The sequence below is a fragment of the Adiantum capillus-veneris genome, chromosome 15 (assembly GCF_014529385.1).
Source record: "Adiantum capillus-veneris isolate H3 chromosome 15, ASM1452938v2, whole genome shotgun sequence".
In the NCBI taxonomy this organism is placed as follows: Eukaryota; Viridiplantae; Streptophyta; class Polypodiopsida; order Polypodiales; family Pteridaceae; genus Adiantum; species Adiantum capillus-veneris.
The window spans coordinates 94,070,671-94,078,121 of NC_140945.1; the positions used below are offsets into that span (position 1 = coordinate 94,070,671).

Sequence of the window (7,451 nt, forward strand, 5' to 3'; positions counted from 1 at the left end):
AGACACACTGCAATGCTGACAATAGTGGGATTGGGAGCATACATAAAGGAGAGGCATCCTCTGATCAACAAACCGAACGTAAGATTCATTAGAACCAATGAAGCCATGCAAGTTCTAATGGATTATGCTCATGATGGCATATATAGATTCACAAATGGGGATCTATATATCTTCTACAGGTGTGTAGAACCCAATGCCAAGGAGTTGACCACCCGTAAGAATCTCTATGCATCACGACTAAATTTTTGCATCAACTTTGCTATGTACGTAGTGCTTGCCTATGTGCTTCGCAACAAACTTGAAAGAGCTTCACTATATCCACCACAACTAACAGGTCCTTCCCATTGAGTGCCGAGGGGCAACATCAAAGACATCCTCAAGAAGGTCACTCGCAACGGCCTTAGGAGCAGCAGAGGGGTCCTTGGAAAGCAAGGTTTTGACAGAAGATTGTCCAGGTTCATTGTCTTCTTCTGCACGACCTATCTCGCTTGAGCCCGTGCTGGAAAACCTACGAGCTGTTGCTTGCTGTATCGGCCATGTTTGGCTACTCCAATAGTACATTTGTGCAGCTTCCCTGGCTGGAACGCGAGAAAGGCACAGTAGATAGTACCCCTTATTCTTTCAAGCCTCGGCTATGATTTTCAACAGTCTTTCAAATCGTCTAAACCTAACAATAATCTCCCAGTCCTTATAAGCTTTAGGTTTTCCTGCGGCAAGATAACTCAATTTTGTCGCATCATGTGCTCCTACTGTCTTTTTCCTTGTGTAAGGTAAACCAAAATCTACTATCTCATGTGCTCCCGCTTTCTTCAAAAATTGGACCGGTTTAATTTCAATAGCTTCTATCAATAGCATTTGTGGCAGTTTTTCCATGTTGGAATAATCTCAGAAGCTTTTATTCACCATTCAATAGTATCTGTGGTAGTTTTCCCATGATGAAATAATCTCAGAAGCTTTTGGCCGCCATTCAATGGGTATTATTTCCCTATGGAAATAGTACTAGTATTTCAACAAGACACTGTCTGTCTGCAGACTGCCACCCTGGTTGTATAATCCACTAGTCCTCAAGCGCAGTGGATACTAAAGTTGCTTCAACATGGATTCCTCCTCTACCCCTACCCTCCAAAGCAATCCCGTGCCCTCCTTCAATACCTCTCCTTTCCTTTCACCATCTAGCTCTATTGCCGTTTCTTCCTCTGTCGGCACTGGCTTTTCCAACGTGGGCTCCCCCTCCTCAACAAACACTTTCACCTTTCCCACACCGGCATCCTCTTCTTTAACTCTTCCTACAACCCTTCCGGGATTCATTACGGCTGCGGCCCTCGTTAATCCCTTTGCACTTGTCAACCAACCTAGCACTCCCTCTTCCTCCTCTAAGAAAGATATCTTTAGCACTGAAGATCTTCAAGGCTCACGGCCAACCTCCCTGTGGAGGAATTTGATTTTTCTCCTCCTTCCTCGAAAGGTTCCAAAAGTTTTGGTGCACCCGTCGGCCTTACCTCTCTAAGAGGAGTGCTCCCCAATCCTCCCCTAATTGCCCCTTTCTCTTTTGGTGCCTTCTCCTCCTCATTCGCCACCACCTCCCCTTCCCCTTTTCTCTCCTTTGTCTCTTCCCTTAACACTATCCCCTCCTCTTCCCCCCTCCCCACATTTCCCACAATCTCCAAGCCTATAGAGTTCAACAAAATTGTGTCGTGTTCCTTAGAAGAATTCAAGACAATTAATCTTAATCTTTCTAAAGCTAAATCTCACCTCCTCTACCTCCAAAATCTCCATGCTAATAATAAAGCCCCAAATAGTCTTTGCATGAAACCACCACGCCTTGTTTTGGAAGATTCTAGTGCTCAAGCCCTTCTCAATGCTTGTCAACCTCAATATAAAATACCAACTTGATTGTTCTGACGCATATATACAAGCCCAATCTCTCCTTGTAAAAAACGTCCAACAACTTTTTGACTACTTCCATGATCTTGTGGATAAACGCTTGGAAGATCTTGTTAAAATGATCTCACCCATATCCTTTCCTAGACTTCAACCTGAAGCTTGGGCCAATCAACTTGTGATGTGGAAGAATTCTTCTCTTTTGGAGCTAGACTCTTTTGTTCAAAATTCCATCCTACAAGCACATTTACCATTGAATTGGCGGCTCACAATGCTAGAAAGGGATCCCAAGAAACTCTCTTTGCCGAAGCAATGTCATTACCCAAAGAAGATACTGTGAGTGAACTCGTTCAACATGAGGTCACCACTCAAATGAGCAAACTACTCTCCCAAAAGACACCTTCAAACTTTTGTAAAACCCCTTCCACGAAAAAACCCTTTGCTTTTAATAAATCTCCTTTCTTGCAACATGCTCTTCCCTTGCTAAGCATAAATCCCCCCTTGTAAAATACCCCCGTCAACCCTTTGAAAAACCCAAAAACATGTCTCCTTCTTCTCCCCCTCCCTCCACCACCGTGCTTGGAATAAACCTCGCTGCCATAGGCCTTCTTCCACTACCCATCCCGCACTTACTCAAATCCCCCAAATACCCCTTTAATGCCTCTCCCTTTTCTAGCCACCCCTCTCCAACCCGTTTACTTCTTCCCCCCAATTCTCCCCATCCCCCATCCAACCTTCCTAAAAAACCAAGATTTTCAAAAAACCTACAATGGAGGAGAAAGTAGAGGTTGAGCACCCTACTTCGTGGGTCCATCTGCTCTTTTCTAAACCGCCTCTTTTTTTCTATGTTTGGACCCCTCCTCCCTTTTTTCCTACTTTCTCCCCTAATTCACCCCTCTACACTCCTTTTGGTGTTGCAAGAAGAAGATTCAAGTATTGGCTTCCTCTTACTAACCCTTCTCTTTTTAAGGGAATAGTTCTAGGAAATCAATCTGTTTATGCGCTAGAAAATAAGTTCACAAACCTAGCTTTCCATAACCTCTCTCATTGTGAAAAGAAATTCCTTGGTTTAGGCCTTAAATACATTCCTCCCCCTACCCCCCCACTCTCTCCTTTCTCTTACGCTCTTTTTCTAACTTGGAAAGAAGCTACCAACTCAAGCTCTTTTTTAAAGATGTATCCCCACCCTCAAATCCTTACTCCCTCCCCAATGCCTCTTGGTACCCTCCTGCTCCTTCTCTAAACCTCAAAAATATTTATTCTCTCTCTTTTCACATGTAAACACCCTTTGGAAAAATTCTTTAACTTTTAGTCACTTCTCACCCCCTTCCTTTTTAAAGAAAGCCCTCCTTTCTTTAAAAAACGATCCTACCATTATCATCAAGCCAGCTGACAAAAATTTAGGATCCATCATCCTATCTGAAACCTGGTATGTAGAGGAAGCCTATAAGCATCTCCTAGACTCCTCTACCTATACCCCTGTGGCCTTAGCTCCCCTCTCCTTTATCTCCTCTCTTCTCTCCTCCATTCTTACCAATTGTGCTCTTCTTTCTTCTAAAGAGCGGGATTTCATTCTAAGGTTGCCTATCATTTTGAACCTAACCTTGTCCCTTTTTTCTGCTTCCTAAAATCCACAAACCCTCCTTAGAAGGACGCCCCGTTTTCTCTTACAGGGGTTATGTTCTAGAGCATGCTTCTAAATGGCTCCACTTACAACTTCTCCCTATCCTTCTCACAAAAAAGCAACACCTTCAGGACTCTTGTTCACTCATCAAGGATATCTCCTCTCTTGCCCTTCCTTCAAATGTTCTCCTCTTCACCTTTGATGTAGAATCACTATACCCAAGCATTCCCATTCCACAAGGTTTGCTTGCCCTCTCTGTCTCTATCCAACACCTTTTTCCCTCCACCAAAATGAATCTCATCCTCTCTTTGGCCTCTCTTGTCCTTAACCACCACTACATCTCCTTCCAAGATAAATGTTGGCACCAAATCAAAGGTACCGCCATGGGTTCAAACTTTGCTGTAGTATATGCTTGTCTCTTTCGTTGTCACTTAGAGGATAGTATTAACCTTCCATCCCATCCTCTCTCCTCTATTTCACAAGGTTCATTGATGATGCCTTTGGCATTTGGCAGGGCTCCCTTCTTAACCTTGAAAAAATCCTCAAGCTTTATGGTTCACCTCTCCAAATTATATTAAAATTTCCTATGTCATTTCTACCATAGGAGCTTCCATCCTTGACATACATTTCTTCAAAGGACCCTCCTTTTCTCGTTCAGGGATTTTTGATTCTCACTGCTTTCAAAAAAGTCTCAACTCTTACAACTACATTCCCTGGCAATCTTGGCACCCCACCCACCAAAAGGTCGCTTTTATCATTGTAGAGCTTGAAAGATATATCATTAGAGAGAGCTCTTTGGAGGGATTCCTTACCATTCACTTTTGTTTCTTCCAAAGGCTAAGAGCAAGAGGATATCCCCAAGCTCTCCTTCAAACTTTCTTTTCCCTCATCTCTTACAAAGATAGAGCCTCTCTCTTAAGCAAGAAACCCAATTCAAAAGGCTCCCCCATTGTGGTCAACATTCCGTTTTCACCCTTTACACGCAACCTTAATCCCTCTCCTACCTTGATTAAGCCTCTCACTATTCACCTTAGCACCACATTGGAATTATCCCACCTCCCCAAACCCCTTGTATGTTGGCTCAATGCACCCAATGTCAAAAAATGCTAGCCTTTAATTCCCTCACCCCTCCGTGACCTCTTCAAGACCTCCTTGGTACACCTAAAATCCTTCTATATCCCCTCCTTTGGGTTTAGACTTTACATATCTAGTTTTGAGTCACTTTTAAATTTTTTCTTTTGTCCCTTTCCCCTTTTTTTGACTCTCTTAAATGAGTCTCCCTCAAGATTCTGAAACTCGTGCCTTGATCCTTCTCTTTAGCCTTTCTTATCTTGATGTTACTCTCCCAATGGGTGCACTTCGTACAAGATAGTGTTAGTATTTACTTCCTTGTACCAAAAAAGCCCCTCTATCCTCCTCTTAATCCTCACTTTTGTACCCTCCTTGGGTTTGTAACCGTCAACCCTTATTTGTAAACCCCCATTCCTTGCATAAAGATTAACACTACTGATGAGTTTAATATAAGCGAAACACGTTTAGTGTTAATTTTTGGTGTCCTCCCTCCCCCAACACCCTCCTTTTTCCCTCTTATTTCTTGGCAAATATTTCTCGCTTAATGATCATACAATACTATGGTTTTAGAGCTGAGTTTTTTCAGGTTTCCTAAATCCAAACTTTTAGGGTATCCCAAAACCAATTTCCAGAGACCAAAAAGTCACAAATTCCTAACTTTTGAGAGACCTTACTAGGAGCAAAAAGGGATAAGTTGCACTAAACCAAGTTGGGCTTGTCAAGAGGACTATCTTGAGAGTTTTGAGTAAGGCTCAAACATGACAAATCACTCACCACTAGGATTCTCTACTCCACTCAGAGACATGAAAAACACAAAAACACGGCAATGCTGACAACAGTGGGATTGGGAGCATGCATAGAGGAGAGGCATCCTCTAATCAACAAACCAAATGTAAGATTCATTAGAATCAATGAAGCCATAAAAGTTCTAGTGGATTATGCTCATGATGACATATACAGATTCGCAAACGGGGATCCATATATCTTCTATAGGTGTGTAGAACCCAATTTCCAAGGAGTTGACCACCCATAAGAATCTCTATGCCTTCACATATACAGATGCCCACGGAGTGCAAGTTTTGATGGTAGATAAGTATGGACATGAGTAAAAACTTGTTGATTCAATCGACTTAGAACGATATACGTACAAAGGTGCTCCAATCTCTACTTACTTCTAGCCAAAAACAATTCTAGAGTACATATCAGAGAGGATTCCATCGGGATTTTCTCCGAGATGAGAGGAGAGAGCGAGAGACGTATTTCCTAGAGACCACAAATTTGTTAGATTGGTGACTGGACCACAACGATTAAGACCATATCAAGTGGCCCAATGTGTCAAAACAAAGTACGATGGGTTGAAGGATCCATATGCTCATGTCTCACTATTCAAACAAGTTTTGAGAGCTTAACAAATTACAGATTTTCATACCCAGTATGAGGGATTTGGGATAACATTGGAAGGAACAGCCTTGTCTTGGTTCCAACCATTAAACAGAGACAATTTCCCAAACATAGCACAACTCTTGCAAGAATTCACGGACGAGTTCTCAAAAGGGGGAATCAAACACAACACAGTGTCCCAAATCTATGCTTTCAAACATACAAAGAACAAAAGAGTGAAGGAAGCTTGGCTTGGCTTCGCTTCAAACAATACATTGAGAGATGTCATGTGAGAGAGCTACCGCAAGATGAGAGATTATCAGTTCTCTTCATAGAGGGCTTGAGGAATGAAACTCTCAAAAAGGACCTGCATTTGAAAGGATGCACGACGTTTGAGAAAGTCACTAGAGAAGCTCTATATCTAGTTGACAATTGCAAGGCCTATGGAGAGGTGAGCGGTGATACAGACAGCACGACTAGTAGTGCCTCATCTCCAAAGAGCGAGTCAACAACAAAGAGAGATGTTAAAAATCCTTGGGAACCAATCATTGGTCAAGTGGTCGAGGGAGTGATGAGAAGAATAAATCAAGGTTGCATACAAAACTCGATTGTACGACAACTTCAATTGAGGATATGTAATACTTGTGGAGGGGATCATCCCACTCCATGGTGTAGCACTCAACCAAAACCGCAACAAAGGCTAGGGCAACAACAACCTCTTCTGAATGGTGGTAGAGTGGTAGTCAACTACACGCAGCCAACGTATGTGCCACAACCCATGAAAAACCTGTACTCCATGGATGCGAATATGCTCATGTTCATAGCCAATCATGAGTATGGTTCAAAGAACATCCTCACAAGGCAAGAACAATCATCGACTGGATCACCAGCTATGAAACAAGAAGGTCCATGTTATGAGTGTGGAGGGGACCATTGGACACGAAGCCATTGGGCACGAAGTTGTCCAAACAAGGGTCCACAAATCGAATTATTTGTATTTTGTGAACGCTGTGGGATAGATCATCTATGCTCTAAAAATCCAAACTACAAGGGGAAAGCAACAATGAACGTTGTAGGCATGATGCCTTCTTCAAGCGGATCCGAGGTACAACTTGCCATTCCTTTAAACGTGATAACTCGAGCTCAAGCTCAAGAAGCTGCTAAAAACGCAATCATTGAGGAGGAACCCACATTGCCTGTTCAAACAGAAATTGAGAACATATCGGTGAGAACGTTTGGAAGAAGATCATGGAAAGCCAAACGAGACCAAATGAAAGGAAAGAGGCTATAGGAGAAAGCTGCTTTGGAAACTAAATCGAATCAAACAAGAGAACAACTTAGACAAGAGCAAAAAAGGAACAAAAATGCAAAGGGACCTAAAGAGTCAAAGACTAACTCGGGAGGTTCAGTATTGGTCGACAAAGTGTTTGACTCTTTGGATGCGATCTTGAAAGCCTATGAAGCTAGGCTAAAACCCAATCAAACCCAAGAGGAT

The 7,451-nt window shown here is 42.6% G+C and overlaps 1 pseudogene; it reads left to right on the forward strand.

The window, feature by feature from the left end:
- Window positions 1-1,096: 1,096 nt before the first annotated feature.
- LOC147441079 (uncharacterized) lies at window positions 1,097-1,810 on the forward strand (annotated as a pseudogene).
- The last annotated feature ends 5,641 nt before the right edge of the window (window positions 1,811-7,451 follow it).